The following is a 26,024-nucleotide window of genomic DNA, read 5'->3' on the forward strand; positions in this document are numbered from 1 at the left end:
GGTTATCCCTACCTCAAACCCGGAGCCTCAAAGGAGATGAAGATCAAAACCAAAATGCTCCAAACCTCGAGATTTTCTGATCAAAAGGAAGCCCTCGACGATCAACAACTTTTTTGTAAAGGCCAAAGGTGAGTAAATCACTCCTACTAGATCAAAACCTAGAGAGAAGGTAGTATCTAGAGTGAGAGGCTCAACAATGGTGATTTTGGAAAAGTAAGAGAGAGAAGAGAAAGCAAAAAGTGATTTGGAAAGTCACAACTTCGGGTCTTTAACCCAGGTCTCCGCTCGAGCGTAAAACACCCCGCTCGAGCGGCCACTCACAGACTTACGCTCGAGCGGCCAACCTCACGCTCGAGCGCAGAATGCACTCGCTCAGCACTTTTGCAGAACCAGACCTCCGCTCGAGCTCCCAACCCTACGCTCGAGCGTACAACACTGCACAACAAATACTGGATGGGTGTATTCCACGCTCGAGCGCCAACATCCACGCTCGAGCGGACAGGCCAAAGATCTGGGCAACTAGTTTTGGTTTCTAAACTCAACCAACCTGAAACAAACCCACCCAACACATCCCATAACTCAAATATGAAGTAAAGAGGATGCAAACAAGATAATAGTCAACTACCAACATCTACAGACACAAGTCTGGATCACTATACAACAAGGGTAAACCCGAGATCGCTATAACCTCCCCCCCTTAAAGAATTTCGTCCCCGAAATTAAGCACCAGTTTTCAAAACAAGTTTTCTTCCATTTTAAACAATGTTATATTTTAACATTCAACAATTCGACCCATTACCGGTCATCCCATCCCTTAAACAAGAGACATATCACAATATGTAAATAACATATGTACTTTCAACATGCATCAACATTATGCACTATCCTTCCAATTTCAACAATATGTTCAACAGATATAATGTTACATTCAACTTCCATATGAGGCAAGTTCCAAAACATACTACCAATAATCAAAACATTCTCAATGTTTCACAACTTAAGACATATATAAAAGCTCTTAAGTTCAACAAAATGTAAAATTCAAATACAAGATTACATATCAATAAACAAGTCCGGATATTTCTCACGGACTTCCAACTCACGTTCCCAAGTGGCTTCCTCCACTCCGTGATGTTTCCACAAGACTTTCACCAAAGGAATGGTCTTGCCACGCAGGACCTGATCCCGCCTATCCAAGACCCGAACCGGTCTCTCCTCATACGAGGCATCCTCATCTACCTCTAAATCGCTCCAATCCAGCACATGTGATGGATCTGGCTCATACTTCCGAAGCATACTCACATGAAACACGTCATGCACCCCGGACAACTGCGGCGGTAAGGCTAACCGATAAGCAACCTCGCCAATCCTCTCAAGGATCTCAAAAGGACCAATAAACCGAGGGGATAATTTCCCACTCTTCCCAAACCTCATCAGGCCTCGCCTAAGTGATATTTTCAGAAAGACATGATCACCTACCTCAAACGCCAAAGGCCTCCTCCTACGGTCGGCATAACTCTTTTGTCGACTCTGGGCTGTAACAAGCCTCCTACGGATAAGCTCAACTTTCTCCGTCGTCTCCCTAACCAACTCCGGACCCCACAAAGGTGCATCACCCACCTCGGCCCAACAAACTGGAGACCTACACGGTCGGCCATACAAGGCCTCAAACGGTGCCATACCGATGCTAGACTGAAAACTGTTGTTGTAGGCAAACTCTACCAAGGGTAAGTGCCTCTCCCACGTCCCACTGAAGTCCAGGACACAACCCCGAAGCATATCCTCGAGGATCTGAATAGTACGCTCGGACTGCCCGTCAGTCTGAGGATGATAAGCCGTACTAAAGGTCAACTTAGTGCCCAAGGCACTCTGCAAACTCTGCCACAACCTAGCAGTAAAACGAGGGTCTCTATCTGAGACAATCGTCACTGGGACCCCGTGCAATCTCACTACGTCCCGAACATACAAATCGGCAAGATGATCCACCGAATCTCTCACGCGCATAGGAATAAAGTGCGCCGACTTAGTCAACCGGTCTACAACCACCCAAATAGCATCACTACCCCGTTGAGTCCTCGGAAGACCTACAACGAAGTCCATAGTGATATGCTCCCACTTCCACTCGGCAATAGGCAAGGGTTGCAACAAACCCGCTGGCCTCTGATGCTCGGCCTTCACTTGCTGGCAAGTAAGGCACTTCGATACGAAAACAGCCACATCTCTTTTCATACCCCGCCACCAAAACTGGCGACCCAAATCCTGATACATCTTAGTACCTCCCGGATGCACCGCAAGGCGCGAATGGTGAAACTCTCGGAGTACTTCCTCTCGGCAAGACTCCGGTACAAACAAACGGTCTTGATATCTCACACTCAGGTCGGGATACACCGTCAAACCCTTCTCAACTTTCCCACTGGAGATCTTCTCTCGGAGGGATTCTACCTCAAGGTCACCTCTCTGTGCCTCTAACACTCTAATCACAAGTGTAGGCTGCGCAACAACAGAAAACAAGGCCGCAGCCTCGACAGATTCGCCCAGTAGCAAATCAAACTCGCCAAGTGCTTCCAACATCTCCCATTCCCGGATGGCTATACAAGCTACATCACTAATGGTTTTCCTACTAAGGGCATCGGCCACAACATTGGCCTTTCCCGGATGATAATGTAACTCAAAATCATAATCCTCGATGAACTCCATCCATCTCCTCTGCCTCAAATTCAAGTCTCTCTGTGTAAACAGATACTTCAAACTCTTGTGATCCGAGAATACCTCGAACCTCTCACCATAAAGGTAGTGCCTCCAGATTTTCAAGGCAAAGATCACAGCTGCTAATTCTAGGTCGTGTGTGGGGTAATTCTTCTCGTGTATTTTCAACTGACGTGAGCCATAAGCTACCACTTTCCCCTCTTGCATCAACACACAACCCAAACCCTCTCGTGAGGCATCACAATAAACCGCATAACCCAACCTTCTCTCCGGAATAATCAACACCGGAGCGGTGGTCAATCTAACTTTCAACTCTTGGAATGACCTTTCACAAGTCTCACTCCACACAAACTTGACTCCTTTCCGAGTCAGTCTAGTCAACGGTGACGCTAACCTGGAGAAATCTTTCACAAACCGACGGTAATACCCAGCTAATCCCAGAAAACTGCGGATCTCAAACACACTCTTAGGCTGTGCCCAATCTTGCACTGCCTCAACCTTGGATGTATCCACAGACACCCCTTCCCCGGATACCACGTGGCCTAAGAATTTGACTTCCCTCAGCCAGAACTCACACTTCCCAAACTTGGCATACAGCCTATGGGCTCTAAGTAACTCAAGCACCACTCTCAAGTGTGCCTCATGCTCCTCCTCAGAAGGCGAATAGATAAGGATGTCGTCCACGAAGACAACCACAAATCGGTCTAAGAACTCCCGGAAAATCCGGTTCATCAAGTCCATAAAGACTGCCGGTGCATTGGTAAGCCCGAATGGCATCACCAAAAACTCATAATGGCCATACCGCGTACGGAATGCCGTCTTAGGAATATCTTCCTCCCTGACCCTCAACTGGTGGTAACCCGATCTCAAGTCTATTTTAGAGAAACAACGGGAACCTTTCAACTGGTCAAACAAATCATCTATACGGGGCATAGGGTACTTATTCTTAACCGTAGCCCGATTCAACTTCCGGTAGTCAATACACAATCTCAAGGCCCCATCTTTCTTTTTAACAAAGAGGGCCGGCGCTCCCCACGGCGAAACACTAGGGCGAACAAAGCCCTTATCGAGCAATTCCTGGAGCTGAACTTTCAACTCAACCAACTCTGCTGGAGCAAAACGGTAAGGTGCCATAGAAATCGGCGTCGTGCCGGGCACTAAATCAATAGAGAACTCTATCTCTCGGTGAGGTGGCAAACTAACAAGATCTTCGGGAAAAACATCCGAATACTCACAAACCACCCTCGGCAACACAATCTGTGTCTCAACACACTCACTACTCTCAAAGCTAGCAAGTAGACTACTAAGCTCACTTCGCCCTCGCGAATCAAACCCCGGTGGCAAAATACTACCAACCCGGTCTCCCAAGAAATGGAACCACTCCCCGCTCAAGGTACACAATGCAACCCTCTGGCGGTAGCAATCAATAACAGCCCGGTATGACGATAACCAGTCCATACCCAAAATAACATCAAAACCCTTCATGGGCATGACAACAAACGGAAAAGGAAGCCTATAGTCGGCGACCTCTATATCACAACCTCTAACACCCTGTTTCAGAATCAACTCACCACCCAAAGGCGATACCACACAAATAGGAGATGCTAACTGTGCTAACTCCAATTCCAAAACAGATGCAAATGCAGCAGATACAAAAGAATGAGATGCACCCGTGTCTATCAACACATTAGCAACCGAGTTGCAAAACAGAAAAGTACCTCTCACTACTGATGGAGCTGGTACTAAATCCTGCGCGGTAACAGCATACACGCGCCCCGTAGGCCCCTGGTCTACCTGCTCACCTCTCGGAGCAAAAGACTGCTGCACAGACTGGGATGACGAAGCTCCCGGATTGGCCCTCGAGGCCTGCACAGACTGAGCTGGCTGAAAACCCTGCGTCTGCCTAGAACCAGACGCTCCCGAAGTGGCACTCAACTGTGGGCAAAACCTCTTCAGGTGCCCAGGTTGTCCACACTGATAACAAGTCAAGAGCTGCCCCCTGCCCAAACTCTGACTCTGCGGTCTAGCTGAAAAAGAAGCAGCTTTCTGACCCCCACCCTTCTACGGGCAAACTGAAACCTTGTGACCCAACTGGCCACACTTGTAACAAGTGAATTCCCCCTGACCACCTCTCCCGGAGCCTGCACTCGGCACTGGGAAGGTCGATCTAGCAACACCACCCTGCGACTGCTGAGGGTTAGAACCCCTCTGCCTCCTGCCATCACTCTGACTATCCTGGCTCCTCTTGGAGCCTCTCTGACCCTCATCCTCCTCCTACATCATAAGCTCCATATGAGCTGCAGCATCCACTAGGTGTCTATACTCTCGAATATAAGACCCACCAATTCTCAACTTGAGGCCCCGCCTCAACTTCCGCTCAAACTCATAACAACGGCGTTCCTCAGACGCCACCAGTTCAGGTGCAAACCTGGACAGACTAGTAAAAGTAGCCTCAAACTCGGCCACTGACAAGCCCTGCTGATTAAGCCGGCTAAACTGATCCCTCAGCTTCTCTTTAGCTACTGCAGACAAAAACCTCTCCTGAAAAGCATTCACAAATGCCTCCCAAGTCCCACCAACACGAGCCTTCTCGTATTTCCACCATTGACCCGCATCTCCCTTCAGCTGGAAGGATGCCAAGGTCACTTTCAATGCTCCGTCCTCGATGCCAAGCATCTCAAACGTCTTCGTTGTCTGTTCGAGCCATTCATCTGCCTTAAGCGGCTCTTTAGGATCCCCGATAAACTCGTCCGGATTACACCGAAAGAACTCCCTCTTCAAGAAGGAAGGCCCTGTCTCAGCTGCCTGATTCTCAGCCCTAAGAATACCCAAAGCTCCTGCTAACTCTCTGGCCAAGGCACCCATAGCCTGCTGACCTACTGGCTCGGCCACAGTGGCCTGTCCAACTCCCTCCTGCACTGCCGGAACCTTCTCCGGTAACGGTACTTCCTGCCTCGCAGGTCTACCACGCCTAGCACCCCTTCCTCGTCCTGACATCCTAATAAAGGCAACACAGAACGTTAGCACATTCACAAATGTGCCGAAACTAGACACTCACGTCCTAATGCATGGACAACTGTAATTCACTCCACATAAGCACATAAACACATAAGCACTTACGAATTTCATTTCCGGATAATGATAGTCCCGAGACGTTACTAGAGTTCCGGTTAGAAATAGCATTGATCAAGTGCTTTTCCAACAAGACTCCCAAAAACTCAAGGATCCAATCAACATCCTAGAAATTAAATCCCATACCCACATAGTCACATAAGCATGTTATCAATTAAGCACATAGCATATGATATTACATCTAAGTCTCTATCAAGCGAGACAAACCCATTGTGATCCTAATCACTTCCCACGTACCCAAAGTATTCGAACCCGGTACGCTCTGATACCAAGTTGTAACGCCCTCAAAATAATAACATTAATCCCATCAAACAAGACATGCGTTGACGTATAAACAAACCACCTTCTATTATTCATTAGCGTCTCATTACATAAGTATTACATGTTAACATCATAACAAAATGCCCTACGGGCTTACAGCTTTCCAAGTTAACACTTGGTTACAACAAAGAGTACTAACTCGATACACATTAAGCCCTTGGCTTGAAGTTACATGTAATACATCAAAAGTAAAACAACAAAACATGTCCGCCTCTAGCCTCCCAGCTATGTCCTTGGAGGTGGCATGCTTCCTGTACCTGAAAATGATGTTCCCATATAGGGTGAGCCACAGCCCAGTAGAAATACACTAAACCAACCATGAACAATGACTAAAACATTAGCAATTGATAGATGGCCAACACTGATACAATCACATAAATTTCATATTTATGTCTTACAACTTATGAGTCTAAGTTACCTTTCATTTTCCCTTTTTCAACAGATAAGCATGTCAGCTCTATCATCATTTCAACAGATATGTATAAAAACTATATCTCACATTCAGATAAGCATAAAAGCTATATCCACATTCTCAACAGATATGTATATCAACAATACCCACAGATAAGCATACAAGCTGTATCCACATTCTACAACAGATATGTATATCAACAATATCCACAGATAAGCATACAAGCTGTATCCACACTTCACAAAGATAAGCATATGAGCTCTATCTTCACTTCTCTAGACAAGCATATGAGCTCTGTCTACGGAGTTCATCCCCTATCTCCTCCCAATACCTATCCGGTTTAGAGGTACATCCCCTATCTTCCCCTAAACCGCGGAGTACATCCCCTATCTCCTCCTCTACACATAACGTATACAAACACAAAGGTTCTATATACAATCTCACAATACATATAATTAATGTATTCTATCAACCGTCAAGTTCCATGACACATTTCATTGATTAGTTTCAGTTTACTTAATCATCAAGCATTGTCTACAACAAGCACGACTATCCTCCATCGATAGCCCAAAGCAGTTATTTCTAAATAGAAAATAAATGCACAATGGATATTCAATCAACATTTCATTCCTTCATTCCTCTCAATTAATTATCCCAATTAATTAAACAATGTAATTAGGTCAATTCCCATAATTAACATTTCAACCCTTAGGTCCCATTTTCATCAATGATTCAACATTAATTCCATTTTCCATGCCAAACATGCATCTAGGTTTATTATGAATAAAACCCCAACTTTTGTAAAATTACACAAAAGCCCCAAACTTTCACAAAATTACCAAACCAAGCCCAACATCTCAAAATACCAAAATTTAAAGACAAAACCCATAGAGAGAAGTAGGTTATCCCTACCTCAAACCCGGAGCCTCAAAGGAGATGAAGATCAAAACCAAAATGCTCCAAACCTCGAGATTTTCTGATCAAAAGGAAGCCCTCGACGATCAACAACTTTTTTGTAAAGGCCAAAGGTGAGTAAATCACTCCTACTAGATCAAAACCTAGAGAGAAGGTAGTATCTAGAGTGAGAGGCTCAACAATGGTGATTTTGGAAAAGTAAGAGAGAGAAGAGAAAGCAAAAAGTGATTTGGAAAGTCACAACTTCGGGTCTTTAACCCAGGTCTCCGCTCGAGCGTAAAACACCCCGCTCGAGCGGCCACTCACAGACTTACGCTCGAGCGGCCAACCTCACGCTCGAGCGCAGAATGCACTCGCTCAGCACTTTTGCAGAACCAGACCTCCGCTCGAGCTCCCAACCCTACGCTCGAGCGTACAACACTGCACAACAAATACTGGATGGGTGTATTCCACGCTCGAGCGCCAACATCCACGCTCGAGCGGACAGGCCAAAGATCTGGGCAACTAGTTTTGGTTTCTAAACTCAACCAACCTGAAACAAACCCACCCAACACATCCCATAACTCAAATATGAAGTAAAGAGGATGCAAACAAGATAATAGTCAACTACCAACATCTACAGACACAAGTCTGGATCACTATACAACAAGGGTAAACCCGAGATCGCTATAACCTCCCCCCCTTAAAGAATTTCGTCCCCGAAATTAAGCACCAGTTTTCAAAACAAGTTTTCTTCCATTTTAAACAATGTTATATTTTAACATTCAACAATTCGACCCATTACCGGTCATCCCATCCCTTAAACAAGAGACATATCACAATATGTAAATAACATATGTACTTTCAACATGCATCAACATTATGCACTATCCTTCCAATGTCAACAATATGTTCAACAGATATAATGTTACATTCAACTTCCATATGAGGCAAGTTCCAAAACATACTACCAATAATCAAAACATTCTCAATGTTTCACAACTTAAGACATATATAAAAGCTCTTAAGTTCAACAAAATGTAAAATTCAAATACAAGATTACATATCAATAAACAAGTCCGGATATTTCTCACGGACTTCCAACTCACGTTCCCAAGTGGCTTCCTCCACTCCGTGATGTTTCCACAAGACTTTCACCAAAGGAATGGTCTTGCCACGCAGGACCTGATCCCGCCTATCCAAGACCCGAACCGGTCTCTCCTCATACGAGGCATCCTCATCTACCTCTAAATCGCTCCAATCCAGCACATGTGATGGATCTGGCTCATACTTCCGAAGCATACTCACATGAAACACGTCATGCACCCCGGACAACTGCGGCGGTAAGGCTAACCGATAAGCAACCTCGCCAATCCTCTCAAGGATCTCAAAAGGACCAATAAACCGAGGGGATAATTTCCCACTCTTCCCAAACCTCATCAGGCCTCGCCTAAGTGATATTTTCAGAAAGACATGATCACCTACCTCAAACGCCAAAGGCCTCCTCCTACGGTCGGCATAACTCTTTTGTCGACTCTGGGCTGTAACAAGCCTCCTACGGATAAGCTCAACTTTCTCCGTCGTCTCCCTAACCAACTCCGGACCCCACAAAGGTGCATCACCCACCTCGGCCCAACAAACTGGAGACCTACACGGTCGGCCATACAAGGCCTCAAACGGTGCCATACCGATGCTAGACTGAAAACTGTTGTTGTAGGCAAACTCTACCAAGGGTAAGTGCCTCTCCCACGTCCCACTGAAGTCCAGGACACAACCCCGAAGCATATCCTCGAGGATCTGAATAGTACGCTCGGACTGCCCGTCAGTCTGAGGATGATAAGCCGTACTAAAGGTCAACTTAGTGCCCAAGGCACTCTGCAAACTCTGCCACAACCTAGCAGTAAAACGAGGGTCTCTATCTGAGACAATCGTCACTGGGACCCCGTGCAATCTCACTACGTCCCGAACATACAAATCGGCAAGATGATCCACCGAATCTCTCACGCGCATAGGAATAAAGTGCGCCGACTTAGTCAACCGGTCTACAACCACCCAAATAGCATCACTACCCCGTTGAGTCCTCGGAAGACCTACAACGAAGTCCATAGTGATATGCTCCCACTTCCACTCGGCAATAGGCAAGGGTTGCAACAAACCCGCTGGCCTCTGATGCTCGGCCTTCACTTGCTGGCAAGTAAGGCACTTCGATACGAAAACAGCCACATCTCTTTTCATACCCCGCCACCAAAACTGGCGACCCAAATCCTGATACATCTTAGTACCTCCCGGATGCACCGCAAGGCGCGAATGGTGAAACTCTCGGAGTACTTCCTCTCGGCAAGACTCCGGTACAAACAAACGGTCTTGATATCTCACACTCAGGTCGGGATACACCGTCAAACCCTTCTCAACTTTCCCACTGGAGATCTTCTCTCGGAGGGATTCTACCTCAAGGTCACCTCTCTGTGCCTCTAACACTCTAATCACAAGTGTAGGCTGCGCAACAACAGAAAACAAGGCCGCAGCCTCGACAGATTCGCCCAGTAGCAAATCAAACTCGCCAAGTGCTTCCAACATCTCCCATTCCCGGATGGCTATACAAGCTACATCACTAATGGTTTTCCTACTAAGGGCATCGGCCACAACATTGGCCTTTCCCGGATGATAATGTAACTCAAAATCATAATCCTCGATGAACTCCATCCATCTCCTCTGCCTCAAATTCAAGTCTCTCTGTGTAAACAGATACTTCAAACTCTTGTGATCCGAGAATACCTCGAACCTCTCACCATAAAGGTAGTGCCTCCAGATTTTCAAGGCAAAGATCACAGCTGCTAATTCTAGGTCGTGTGTGGGGTAATTCTTCTCGTGTATTTTCAACTGACGTGAGCCATAAGCTACCACTTTCCCCTCTTGCATCAACACACAACCCAAACCCTCTCGTGAGGCATCACAATAAACCGCATAACCCAACCTTCTCTCCGGAATAATCAACACCGGAGCGGTGGTCAATCTAACTTTCAACTCTTGGAATGACCTTTCACAAGTCTCACTCCACACAAACTTGACTCCTTTCCGAGTCAGTCTAGTCAACGGTGACGCTAACCTGGAGAAATCTTTCACAAACCGACGGTAATACCCAGCTAATCCCAGAAAACTGCGGATCTCAAACACACTCTTAGGCTGTGCCCAATCTTGCACTGCCTCAACCTTGGATGTATCCACAGACACCCCTTCCCCGGATACCACGTGGCCTAAGAATTTGACTTCCCTCAGCCAGAACTCACACTTCCCAAACTTGGCATACAGCCTATGGGCTCTAAGTAACTCAAGCACCACTCTCAAGTGTGCCTCATGCTCCTCCTCAGAAGGCGAATAGATAAGGATGTCGTCCACGAAGACAACCACAAATCGGTCTAAGAACTCCCGGAAAATCCGGTTCATCAAGTCCATAAAGACTGCCGGTGCATTGGTAAGCCCGAATGGCATCACCAAAAACTCATAATGGCCATACCGCGTACGGAATGCCGTCTTAGGAATATCTTCCTCCCTGACCCTCAACTGGTGGTAACCCGATCTCAAGTCTATTTTAGAGAAACAACGGGAACCTTTCAACTGGTCAAACAAATCATCTATACGGGGCATAGGGTACTTATTCTTAACCGTAGCCCGATTCAACTTCCGGTAGTCAATACACAATCTCAAGGCCCCATCTTTCTTTTTAACAAAGAGGGCCGGCGCTCCCCACGGCGAAACACTAGGGCGAACAAAGCCCTTATCGAGCAATTCCTGGAGCTGAACTTTCAACTCAACCAACTCTGCTGGAGCAAAACGGTAAGGTGCCATAGAAATCGGCGTCGTGCCGGGCACTAAATCAATAGAGAACTCTATCTCTCGGTGAGGTGGCAAACTAACAAGATCTTCGGGAAAAACATCCGAATACTCACAAACCACCCTCGGCAACACAATCTGTGTCTCAACACACTCACTACTCTCAAAGCTAGCAAGTAGACTACTAAGCTCACTTCGCCCTCGCGAATCAAACCCCGGTGGCAAAATACTACCAACCCGGTCTCCCAAGAAATGGAACCACTCCCCGCTCAAGGTACACAATGCAACCCTCTGGCGGTAGCAATCAATAACAGCCCGGTATGACGATAACCAGTCCATACCCAAAATAACATCAAAACCCTTCATGGGCATGACAACAAACGGAAAAGGAAGCCTATAGTCGGCGACCTCTATATCACAACCTCTAACACCCTGTTTCAGAATCAACTCACCACCCAAAGGCGATACCACACAAATAGGAGATGCTAACTGTGCTAACTCCAATTCCAAAACAGATGCAAATGCAGCAGATACAAAAGAATGAGATGCACCCGTGTCTATCAACACATTAGCAACCGAGTTGCAAAACAGAAAAGTACCTCTCACTACTGATGGAGCTGGTACTAAATCCTGCGCGGTAACAGCATACACGCGCCCCGTAGGCCCCTGGTCTACCTGCTCACCTCTCGGAGCAAAAGACTGCTGCACAGACTGGGATGACGAAGCTCCCGGATTGGCCCTCGAGGCCTGCACAGACTGAGCTGGCTGAAAACCCTGCGTCTGCCTAGAACCAGACGCTCCCGAAGTGGCACTCAACTGTGGGCAAAACCTCTTCAGGTGCCCAGGTTGTCCACACTGATAACAAGTCAAGAGCTGCCCCCTGCCCAAACTCTGACTCTGCGGTCTAGCTGAAAAAGAAGCAGCTTTCTGACCCCCACCCTTCTACGGGCAAACTGAAACCTTGTGACCCAACTGGCCACACTTGTAACAAGTGAATTCCCCCTGACCACCTCTCCCGGAGCCTGCACTCGGCACTGGGAAGGTCGATCTAGCAACACCACCCTGCGACTGCTGAGGGTTAGAACCCCTCTGCCTCCTGCCATCACTCTGACTATCCTGGCTCCTCTTGGAGCCTCTCTGACCCTCATCCTCCTCCTACATCATAAGCTCCATATGAGCTGCAGCATCCACTAGGTGTCTATACTCTCGAATATAAGACCCACCAATTCTCAACTTGAGGCCCCGCCTCAACTTCCGCTCAAACTCATAACAACGGCGTTCCTCAGACGCCACCAGTTCAGGTGCAAACCTGGACAGACTAGTAAAAGTAGCCTCAAACTCGGCCACTGACAAGCCCTGCTGATTAAGCCGGCTAAACTGATCCCTCAGCTTCTCTTTAGCTACTGCAGACAAAAACCTCTCCTGAAAAGCATTCACAAATGCCTCCCAAGTCCCACCAACACGAGCCTTCTCGTATTTCCACCATTGACCCGCATCTCCCTTCAGCTGGAAGGATGCCAAGGTCACTTTCAATGCTCCGTCCTCGATGCCAAGCATCTCAAACGTCTTCGTTGTCTGTTCGAGCCATTCATCTGCCTTAAGCGGCTCTTTAGGATCCCCGATAAACTCGTCCGGATTACACCGAAAGAACTCCCTCTTCAAGAAGGAAGGCCCTGTCTCAGCTGCCTGATTCTCAGCCCTAAGAATACCCAAAGCTCCTGCTAACTCTCTGGCCAAGGCACCCATAGCCTGCTGACCTACTGGCTCGGCCACAGTGGCCTGTCCAACTCCCTCCTGCACTGCCGGAACCTTCTCCGGTAACGGTACTTCCTGCCTCGCAGGTCTACCACGCCTAGCACCCCTTCCTCGTCCTGACATCCTAATAAAGGCAACACAGAACGTTAGCACATTCACAAATGTGCCGAAACTAGACACTCACGTCCTAATGCATGGACAACTGTAATTCACTCCACATAAGCACATAAACACATAAGCACTTACGAATTTCATTTCCGGATAATGATAGTCCCGAGACGTTACTAGAGTTCCGGTTAGAAATAGCATTGATCAAGTGCTTTTCCAACAAGACTCCCAAAAACTCAAGGATCCAATCAACATCCTAGAAATTAAATCCCATACCCACATAGTCACATAAGCATGTTATCAATTAAGCACATAGCATATGATATTACATCTAAGTCTCTATCAAGCGAGACAAACCCATTGTGATCCTAATCACTTCCCACGTACCCAAAGTATTCGAACCCGGTACGCTCTGATACCAAGTTGTAACGCCCTCAAAATAATAACATTAATCCCATCAAACAAGACATGCGTTGACGTATAAACAAACCACCTTCTATTATTCATTAGCGTCTCATTACATAAGTATTACATGTTAACATCATAACAAAATGCCCTACGGGCTTACAGCTTTCCAAGTTAACACTTGGTTACAACAAAGAGTACTAACTCGATACACATTAAGCCCTTGGCTTGAAGTTACATGTAATACATCAAAAGTAAAACAACAAAACATGTCCGCCTCTAGCCTCCCAGCTATGTCCTTGGAGGTGGCATGCTTCCTGTACCTGAAAATGATGTTCCCATATAGGGTGAGCCACAGCCCAGTAGAAATACACTAAACCAACCATGAACAATGACTAAAACATTAGCAATTGATAGATGGCCAACACTGATACAATCACATAAATTTCATATTTATGTCTTACAACTTATGAGTCTAAGTTACCTTTCATTTTCCCTTTTTCAACAGATAAGCATGTCAGCTCTATCATCATTTCAACAGATATGTATAAAAACTATATCTCACATTCAGATAAGCATAAAAGCTATATCCACATTCTCAACAGATATGTATATCAACAATACCCACAGATAAGCATACAAGCTGTATCCACATTCTACAACAGATATGTATATCAACAATATCCACAGATAAGCATACAAGCTGTATCCACACTTCACAAAGATAAGCATATGAGCTCTATCTTCACTTCTCTAGACAAGCATATGAGCTCTGTCTACGGAGTTCATCCCCTATCTCCTCCCAATACCTATCCGGTTTAGAGGTACATCCCCTATCTTCCCCTAAACCGCGGAGTACATCCCCTATCTCCTCCTCTACACATAACGTATACAAACACAAAGGTTCTATATACAATCTCACAATACATATAATTAATGTATTCTATCAACCGTCAAGTTCCATGACACATTTCATTGATTAGTTTCAGTTTACTTAATCATCAAGCATTGTCTACAACAAGCACGACTATCCTCCATCGATAGCCCAAAGCAGTTATTTCTAAATAGAAAATAAATGCACAATGGATATTCAATCAACATTTCATTCCTTCATTCCTCTCAATTAATTATCCCAATTAATTAAACAATGTAATTAGGTCAATTCCCATAATTAACATTTCAACCCTTAGGTCCCATTTTCATCAATGATTCAACATTAATTCCATTTTCCATGCCAAACATGCATCTAGGTTTATTATGAATAAAACCCCAACTTTTGTAAAATTACACAAAAGCCCCAAACTTTCACAAAATTACCAAACCAAGCCCAACATCTCAAAATACCAAAATTTAAAGACAAAACCCATAGAGAGAAGTAGGTTATCCCTACCTCAAACCCGGAGCCTCAAAGGAGATGAAGATCAAAACCAAAATGCTCCAAACCTCGAGATTTTCTGATCAAAAGGAAGCCCTCGACGATCAACAACTTTTTTGTAAAGGCCAAAGGTGAGTAAATCACTCCTACTAGATCAAAACCTAGAGAGAAGGTAGTATCTAGAGTGAGAGGCTCAACAATGGTGATTTTGGAAAAGTAAGAGAGAGAAGAGAAAGCAAAAAGTGATTTGGAAAGTCACAACTTCGGGTCTTTAACCCAGGTCTCCGCTCGAGCGTAAAACACCCCGCTCGAGCGGCCACTCACAGACTTACGCTCGAGCGGCCAACCTCACGCTCGAGCGCAGAATGCACTCGCTCAGCACTTTTGCAGAACCAGACCTCCGCTCGAGCTCCCAACCCTACGCTCGAGCGTACAACACTGCACAACAAATACTGGATGGGTGTATTCCACGCTCGAGCGCCAACATCCACGCTCGAGCGGACAGGCCAAAGATCTGGGCAACTAGTTTTGGTTTCTAAACTCAACCAACCTGAAACAAACCCACCCAACACATCCCATAACTCAAATATGAAGTAAAGAGGATGCAAACAAGATAATAGTCAACTACCAACATCTACAGACACAAGTCTGGATCACTATACAACAAGGGTAAACCCGAGATCGCTATAACCTCCCCCCCTTAAAGAATTTCGTCCCCGAAATTAAGCACCAGTTTTCAAAACAAGTTTTCTTCCATTTTAAACAATGTTATATTTTAACATTCAACAATTCGACCCATTACCGGTCATCCCATCCCTTAAACAAGAGACATATCACAATATGTAAATAACATATGTACTTTCAACATGCATCAACATTATGCACTATCCTTCCAATTTCAACAATATGTTCAACAGATATAATGTTACATTCAACTTCCATATGAGGCAAGTTCCAAAACATACTACCAATAATCAAAACATTCTCAATGTTTCACAACTTAAGACATATATAAAAGCTCTTAAGTTCAACAAAATGTAAAATTCAAATACAAGATTACATATCAATAAACAAGTCCGGATATTTCTCACGGACTTCCAACTCACGTTCCCAAGTGGCTTCCTCCACTCCGTGATGTTTCCACAAGACTTTCACCAAAGGAATGGTCTTGCCACGCAGGACCTGATCCCGCCTATCCAAGACCCGAACCGGTCTCTCCTCATACGAGGCATCCTCATCTACCTCTAAATCGCTCCAATCCAGCACATGTGATGGATCTGGCTCATACTTCCGAAGCATACTCACATGAAACACGTCATGCACCCCGGACAACTGCGGCGGTAAGGCTAACCGATAAGCAACCTCGCCAATCCTCTCAAGGATCTCAAAAGGACCAATAAACCGAGGGGATAATTTCCCACTCTTCCCAAACCTCATCAGGCCTCGCCTAAGTGATATTTTCAGAAAGACATGATCACCTACCTCAAACGCCAAAGGCCTCCTCCTACGGTCGGCATAACTCTTTTGTCGACTCTGGGCTGTAACAAGCCTCCTACGGATAAGCTCAACTTTCTCCGTCGTCTCCCTAACCAACTCCGGACCCCACAAAGGTGCATCACCCACCTCGGCCCAACAAACTGGAGACCTACACGGTCGGCCATACAAGGCCTCAAACGGTGCCATACCGATGCTAGACTGAAAACTGTTGTTGTAGGCAAACTCTACCAAGGGTAAGTGCCTCTCCCACGTCCCACTGAAGTCCAGGACACAACCCCGAAGCATATCCTCGAGGATCTGAATAGTACGCTCGGACTGCCCGTCAGTCTGAGGATGATAAGCCGTACTAAAGGTCAACTTAGTGCCCAAGGCACTCTGCAAACTCTGCCACAACCTAGCAGTAAAACGAGGGTCTCTATCTGAGACAATCGTCACTGGGACCCCGTGCAATCTCACTACGTCCCGAACATACAAATCGGCAAGATGATCCACCGAATCTCTCACGCGCATAGGAATAAAGTGCGCCGACTTAGTCAACCGGTCTACAACCACCCAAATAGCATCACTACCCCGTTGAGTCCTCGGAAGACCTACAACGAAGTCCATAGTGATATGCTCCCACTTCCACTCGGCAATAGGCAAGGGTTGCAACAAACCCGCTGGCCTCTGATGCTCGGCCTTCACTTGCTGGCAAGTAAGGCACTTCGATACGAAAACAGCCACATCTCTTTTCATACCCCGCCACCAAAACTGGCGACCCAAATCCTGATACATCTTAGTACCTCCCGGATGCACCGCAAGGCGCGAATGGTGAAACTCTCGGAGTACTTCCTCTCGGCAAGACTCCGGTACAAACAAACGGTCTTGATATCTCACACTCAGGTCGGGATACACCGTCAAACCCTTCTCAACTTTCCCACTGGAGATCTTCTCTCGGAGGGATTCTACCTCAAGGTCACCTCTCTGTGCCTCTAACACTCTAATCACAAGTGTAGGCTGCGCAACAACAGAAAACAAGGCCGCAGCCTCGACAGATTCGCCCAGTAGCAAATCAAACTCGCCAAGTGCTTCCAACATCTCCCATTCCCGGATGGCTATACAAGCTACATCACTAATGGTTTTCCTACTAAGGGCATCGGCCACAACATTGGCCTTTCCCGGATGATAATGTAACTCAAAATCATAATCCTCGATGAACTCCATCCATCTCCTCTGCCTCAAATTCAAGTCTCTCTGTGTAAACAGATACTTCAAACTCTTGTGATCCGAGAATACCTCGAACCTCTCACCATAAAGGTAGTGCCTCCAGATTTTCAAGGCAAAGATCACAGCTGCTAATTCTAGGTCGTGTGTGGGGTAATTCTTCTCGTGTATTTTCAACTGACGTGAGCCATAAGCTACCACTTTCCCCTCTTGCATCAACACACAACCCAAACCCTCTCGTGAGGCATCACAATAAACCGCATAACCCAACCTTCTCTCCGGAATAATCAACACCGGAGCGGTGGTCAATCTAACTTTCAACTCTTGGAATGACCTTTCACAAGTCTCACTCCACACAAACTTGACTCCTTTCCGAGTCAGTCTAGTCAACGGTGACGCTAACCTGGAGAAATCTTTCACAAACCGACGGTAATACCCAGCTAATCCCAGAAAACTGCGGATCTCAAACACACTCTTAGGCTGTGCCCAATCTTGCACTGCCTCAACCTTGGATGTATCCACAGACACCCCTTCCCCGGATACCACGTGGCCTAAGAATTTGACTTCCCTCAGCCAGAACTCACACTTCCCAAACTTGGCATACAGCCTATGGGCTCTAAGTAACTCAAGCACCACTCTCAAGTGTGCCTCATGCTCCTCCTCAGAAGGCGAATAGATAAGGATGTCGTCCACGAAGACAACCACAAATCGGTCTAAGAACTCCCGGAAAATCCGGTTCATCAAGTCCATAAAGACTGCCGGTGCATTGGTAAGCCCGAATGGCATCACCAAAAACTCATAATGGCCATACCGCGTACGGAATGCCGTCTTAGGAATATCTTCCTCCCTGACCCTCAACTGGTGGTAACCCGATCTCAAGTCTATTTTAGAGAAACAACGGGAACCTTTCAACTGGTCAAACAAATCATCTATACGGGGCATAGGGTACTTATTCTTAACCGTAGCCCGATTCAACTTCCGGTAGTCAATACACAATCTCAAGGCCCCATCTTTCTTTTTAACAAAGAGGGCCGGCGCTCCCCACGGCGAAACACTAGGGCGAACAAAGCCCTTATCGAGCAATTCCTGGAGCTGAACTTTCAACTCAACCAACTCTGCTGGAGCAAAACGGTAAGGTGCCATAGAAATCGGCGTCGTGCCGGGCACTAAATCAATAGAGAACTCTATCTCTCGGTGAGGTGGCAAACTAACAAGATCTTCGGGAAAAACATCCGAATACTCACAAACCACCCTCGGCAACACAATCTGTGTCTCAACACACTCACTACTCTCAAAGCTAGCAAGTAGACTACTAAGCTCACTTCGCCCTCGCGAATCAAACCCCGGTGGCAAAATACTACCAACCCGGTCTCCCAAGAAATGGAACCACTCCCCGCTCAAGGTACACAATGCAACCCTCTGGCGGTAGCAATCAATAACAGCCCGGTATGACGATAACCAGTCCATACCCAAAATAACATCAAAACCCTTCATGGGCATGACAACAAACGGAAAAGGAAGCCTATAGTCGGCGACCTCTATATCACAACCTCTAACACCCTGTTTCAGAATCAACTCACCACCCAAAGGCGATACCACACAAATAGGAGATGCTAACTGTGCTAACTCCAATTCCAAAACAGATGCAAATGCAGCAGATACAAAAGAATGAGATGCACCCGTGTCTATCAACACATTAGCAACCGAGTTGCAAAACAGAAAAGTACCTCTCACTACTGATGGAGCTGGTACTAAATCCTGCGCGGTAACAGCATACACGCGCCCCGTAGGCCCCTGGTCTACCTGCTCACCTCTCGGAGCAAAAGACTGCTGCACAGACTGGGATGACGAAGCTCCCGGATTGGCCCTCGAGGCCTGCACAGACTGAGCTGGCTGAAAACCCTGCGTCTGCCTAGAACCAGACGCTCCCGAAGTGGCACTCAACTGTGGGCAAAACCTCTTCAGGTGCCCAGGTTGTCCACACTGATAACAAGTCAAGAGCTGCCCCCTGCCCAAACTCTGACTCTGCGGTCTAGCTGAAAAAGAAGCAGCTTTCTGACCCCCACCCTTCTGCGGGCAAACTGAAACCTTGTGACCCAACTGGCCACACTTGTAACAAGTGAATTCCCCCTGACCACCTCTCCCGGAGCCTGCACTCGGCACTGGGAAGGTCGATCTAGCAACACCACCCTGCGACTGCTGAGGGTTAGAACCCCTCTGCCTCCTGCCATCACTCTGACTATCCTGGCTCCTCTTGGAGCCTCTCTGACCCTCATCCTCCTCCTACATCATAAGCTCCATATGAGCTGCAGCATCCACTAGGTGTCTATACTCTCGAATATAAGACCCACCAATTCTCAACTTGAGGCCCCGCCTCAACTTCCGCTCAAACTCATAACAACGGCGTTCCTCAGACGCCACCAGTTCAGGTGCAAACCTGGACAGACTAGTAAAAGTAGCCTCAAACTCGGCCACTGACAAGCCCTGCTGATTAAGCCGGCTAAACTGATCCCTCAGCTTCTCTTTAGCTACTGCAGACAAAAACCTCTCCTGAAAAGCATTCACAAATGCCTCCCAAGTCCCACCAACACGAGCCTTCTCGTATTTCCACCATTGACCCGCATCTCCCTTCAGCTGGAAGGATGCCAAGGTCACTTTCAATGCTCCGTCCTCGATGCCAAGCATCTCAAACGTCTTCGTTGTCTGTTCGAGCCATTCATCTGCCTTAAGCGGCTCTTTAGGATCCCCGATAAACTCGTCCGGATTACACCGAAAGAACTCCCTCTTCAAGAAGGAAGGCCCTGTCTCAGCTGCCTGATTCTCAGCCCTAAGAATACCCAAAGCTCCTGCTAACTCTCTGGCCAAGGCACCCATAGCCTGCTGACCTACTGGCTCGGCCACAGTGGCCTGTCCAACTCCCTCCTGCACTGCCGGAACCTTCTCCGGTAACGGTACTTCCTGCCTCGCAGGTCTACCACGCCTAGCACCCCTTCCTCGTCCTGACATCCTAATAAAGGCAACACAGAACGTTAGCACATTCACAAATGTGCCGAAACTAGACACTCACGTCCTAATGCATGGACAACTGTAATTCACTCCACATAAGCACATAAACACATAAGCACTTACGAATTTCATTTCCGGATAATGATAGTCCCGAGACGTTACTAGAGTTCCGGTTAGAAATAGCATTGATCAAGTGCTTTTCCAACAAGACTCCCAAAAACTCAAGGATCCAATCAACATCCTAGAAATTAAATCCCATACCCACATAGTCACATAAGCATGTTATCAATTAAGCACATAGCATATGATATTACATCTAAGTCTCTATCAAGCGAGACAAACCCATTGTGATCCTAATCACTTCCCACGTACCCAAAGTATTCGAACCCGGTACGCTCTGATACCAAGTTGTAACGCCCTCAAAATAATAACATTAATCCCATCAAACAAGACATGCGTTGACGTATAAACAAACCACCTTCTATTATTCATTAGCGTCTCATTACATAAGTATTACATGTTAACATCATAACAAAATGCCCTACGGGCTTACAGCTTTCCAAGTTAACACTTGGTTACAACAAAGAGTACTAACTCGATACACATTAAGCCCTTGGCTTGAAGTTACATGTAATACATCAAAAGTAAAACAACAAAACATGTCCGCCTCTAGCCTCCCAGCTATGTCCTTGGAGGTGGCATGCTTCCTGTACCTGAAAATGATGTTCTCATATAGGGTGAGCCACAGCCCAGTAGAAATACACTAAACCAACCATGAACAATGACTAAAACATTAGCAATTGATAGATGGCCAACACTGATACAATCACATAAATTTCATATTTATGTCTTACAACTTATGAGTCTAAGTTACCTTTCATTTTCCCTTTTTCAACAGATAAGCATGTCAGCTCTATCATCATTTCAACAGATATGTATAAAAACTATATCTCACATTCAGATAAGCATAAAAGCTATATCCACATTCTCAACAGATATGTATATCAACAATACCCACAGATAAGCATACAAGCTGTATCCACATTCTACAACAGATATGTATATCAACAATATCCACAGATAAGCATACAAGCTGTATCCACACTTCACAAAGATAAGCATATGAGCTCTATCTTCACTTCTCTAGACAAGCATATGAGCTCTGTCTACGGAGTTCATCCCCTATCTCCTCCCAATACCTATCCGGTTTAGAGGTACATCCCCTATCTTCCCCTAAACCGCGGAGTACATCCCCTATCTCCTCCTCTACACATAACGTATACAAACACAAAGGTTCTATATACAATCTCACAATACATATAATTAATGTATTCTATCAACCGTCAAGTTCCATGACACATTTCATTGATTAGTTTCAGTTTACTTAATCATCAAGCATTGTCTACAACAAGCACGACTATCCTCCACCGATAGCCCAAAGCAGTTATTTCTAAATAGAAAATAAATGCACAATGGATATTCAATCAACATTTCATTCCTTCATTCCTCTCAATTAATTATCCCAATTAATTAAACAATGTAATTAGGTCAATTCCCATAATTAACATTTCAACCCTTAGGTCCCATTTTCATCAATGATTCAACATTAATTCCATTTTCCATGCCAAACATGCATCTAGGTTTATTATGAATAAAACCCCAACTTTTGTAAAATTACACAAAAGCCCCAAACTTTCACAAAATTACCAAACCAAGCCCAACATCTCAAAATACCAAAATTTAAAGACAAAACCCATAGAGAGGAGTAGGTTATCCCTACCTCAAACCCGGAGCCTCAAAGGAGATGATGATCAAAACCAAAATGCTCCAAACCTCGAGATTTTCTGATCAAAAGGAAGCCCTCGACGATCAACAACTTTTTTGTAAAGGCCAAAGGTGAGTAAATCACTCCTACTAGATCAAAACCTAGAGAGAAGGTAGTATCTAGAGTGAGAGGCTCAACAATGGTGATTTTGGAAAAGTAAGAGAGAGAAGAGAAAGCAAAAAGTGATTTGGAAAGTCACAACTTCGGGTCTTTAACCCAGGTCTCCGCTCGAGCGTAAAACACCTCGCTCGAGCGGCCACTCACAGACTTACGCTCGAGCGGCCAACCTCACGCTCGAGCGCAGAATGCACTCGCTCAGCACTTTTGCAGAACCAGACCTCCGCTCGAGCTCCCAACCCTACGCTCGAGCGTACAACACTGCACAACAAATACTGGATGGGTGTATTCCACGCTCGAGCGCCAACATCCACGCTCGAGCGGACAGGCCAAAGATCTGGGCAACTAGTTTTGGTTTCTAAACTCAACCAACCTGAAACAAACCCACCCAACACATCCCATAACTCAAATATGAAGTAAATAGGATGCAAACAAGATAATAGTCAACTACCAACATCTACAGACACAAGTCTGGATCACTATACAACAAGGGTAAACCCGAGATCGCTATACCATCAAACACTGATGGTTCATCAACCAAGGGAACAGCAAAAAAGAAAGTTGCTGGTGCAATTCTACTTAACAAGACACTTGATTGTATAGTTAATGTGGTTGAGTCATCTTTAGCAACTTCAACACAAACCTCAGCAACATATCCTTCAATTGTAGAATGTTTGGCAAAGCTTGAAAGCATCCCTGGTGTGTCCCTGGATAACGACATGTATGTATGGGCTGCCATATTGTTCTTAAGAGACAAGCGTCGTGAGTGCTTCATGACACTTTCTATGGTTGAAGTTCGGCTGAGGTTTTTGAAGTTGAAGTTTGAGATGGAGAAGACCACCATAGGTTATTGCAGCTAATATTATTTTTGGATGTATAGCAAACTTATTATTAATGATGGATTATTATTATTATTTGAGGTTTATGTAAGACCTTTATCAGGACTTATTATTAATAATGTTGGACTTTTATTTGAGGCTTGTAACAGATGTTTGTAAGACTTACTTATTTGAATGATTGAGTAGTAGGTGGCATTTATTTGAATGGTTGTGCTGGAAGTGTGTTGGAAGTCTGATGCTTTAAGTATATATATATATATATATATATATGCAGATGTGTTGGCCTCAGGTGGAGTTTAACTTCGGTGTTTCATCTCTCTTCAAGCAGGTTGCTGAGACAATAGTTTTGTTTTCAATAATTTTGGCCCCTAGGTATTTTGGTAAACAAATCTTATTGTGTTTTCAATAATTAGTTGTGTTTTTAATAAATAATATTGTGGGTTTTCCTCATTTTTGTACTAGTAAATAAGAAGCCTTTAAATGAGTAGGTATTTTGGAGATGAGTAACAGTGGTGACGATGAATGGAATGATGATCATGATGATGAAGATGTTGAAGATGAAGGTAGCACATCGCAAACCCAACAAAATAATATGCTCTTAGCAACGGCGGCAACAATTGCAGTGACATATGTGACAAATTATTTGATAAAAGAATCATGTGGGACATCTTCTCTAACAGGGTGGCAGTGGATGGTAGAATTACAAGAAGGGAATCGGACCAGAATATTTGAAAATTTTTGAATGGAAAGAGAGGTATTTTATTAATTGTGTGATTTGTTACCGTCCAATTATGCCCTTCAAACTGGACGAAAAGTTGGGGTTCAGGAGCATATTGCAATATTTTTGTATATTGTTGGCAGTGACATTTGAAACAGAAATGTCCAAGAAAGATTTCAACATTCCGAAGAGACGATTTCAAAATACTTAAAGAAGGTGTTAAAAACTGTTACAATGATGTCTATTGATTGGGTAAAGCCTCAACCGAGAAATGCTGTGCACCTATACATTAGAAGCAATCACATATACTATCCTCATTTTAAGGTAATAATTAACAACAAGTATAACTTGCGTGTTACATATAATTAATGTTGTTAGGATATTTTTAACAATGAATAAATATATTTTTATTCAAAATTTCGTAATAGGATTGTATTGGAGCAATTGACGGAACACACATCAAAGCATATATATCTCCAGATAAGCAACCTCGTTTAATAGGTAGAAAAGAGTGTGTGACTCAAAACATAATGGCCGCATATGGCTTTGATATGTGTTTCACATTTTGCTTGCCAGGATGGGAAGAAAGTGCACACGATACTCGGGTCTTCTTAGATATAATTAGCAATCCTAGTCATAATTTTCGTAAACCACAAGGAGGTAACTGTTTTATATTTGATTGCTACAGTAGATGCACCACACTCACATCTTCATATTTATTTTTACATTTATAATTGCTTACTTTAATTTCATTTTGGAATTTTAAAATAGATGAGTTTTACTTGGTGGATGCTGGGTATCCAAACATGAAAGGATATCTTGCACCTTACAAAGGAGAGAGATACCATTTAGTTGAATTTGAACATGGTCAACACCTCTAAAATGCACAAGAAAAATTCAACCAAGCACATTCATCACTTAGAAGTGTCATAAAAAGAACGTTTGGGGTTTGGAAAGCAAGATAACCGATGATAAAGGATATCCCACCAAACTACAAGTGGCCGACCCAAGTCAGACTTGTTTGTGTAACAATGGCAATTCACAATTTCATCCAATGAAGTGAGTTCCATGATATTGCATTTGACTCTTATAATAAATTGACTGATTATGTGCCTAATGATGAGGAAGGATCAAGATCTCAAGAAGCACGCCATAAAAATCATGTTGAAGGTGATGACAACGAGATGGAAGTGAGGAGACGTAATATTTGTATGTCAATTTGCAGACGAAATTAGGAGTTATCTAATATGTAGAAAGTTTTATTTTTATTGCCTTAATAGTAATTTATTGTATTTTTATTGCAATGACATTTTGTTGTTCCCTTATGAACTCAGTATTAAAAAAAAAAAATATTTAAAAAAAAAAAATTAGGTAATGTAAAAATGTACCACTATATGTACTAATTATATTAACTTCCATTAATGAAGTAACTATTTCAAAATTTAAAGTGAAGAAAATGACAAAATTACAATTTTTATGTTCATAAGGGCAAAAATGACAAATACACACCAAAAATCTATTTTATAGCTTATTTACCAAAAATTACTCTGCTGCTTAAATCCATAATTCCACAGCTGCACCAAACAGGTTACCAACTTATGTTCACAACTATAAGCTATAATTTGTTAAACTATAATCTATAATCACTTCCCCATAACTCTACCAAATGGGGCCTTAATCTAGTTTTGAGCTCCATGAAGGATTTCTCACAAGACTTACTCCAAACAAACTTTACCCCCTTTTGGGTTAACTTAGTTAATGGAGATGCTAGGGCGGAAAAGTCTTTCACAAATCATCGATAATACCCGGCAAGACTCAAAAAGCTACGAATCTCCAAGGCGTTCTTAGGTCACTCTCAATTCTTCACAGCCTTAATTTTC

The sequence above is a fragment of the Camellia sinensis genome, chromosome 8 (genome assembly GCF_055761805.1).
Source record: "Camellia sinensis isolate YWXY chromosome 8, ASM5576180v1, whole genome shotgun sequence".
NCBI lineage: Eukaryota > Viridiplantae > Streptophyta > Magnoliopsida > Ericales > Theaceae > Camellia > Camellia sinensis.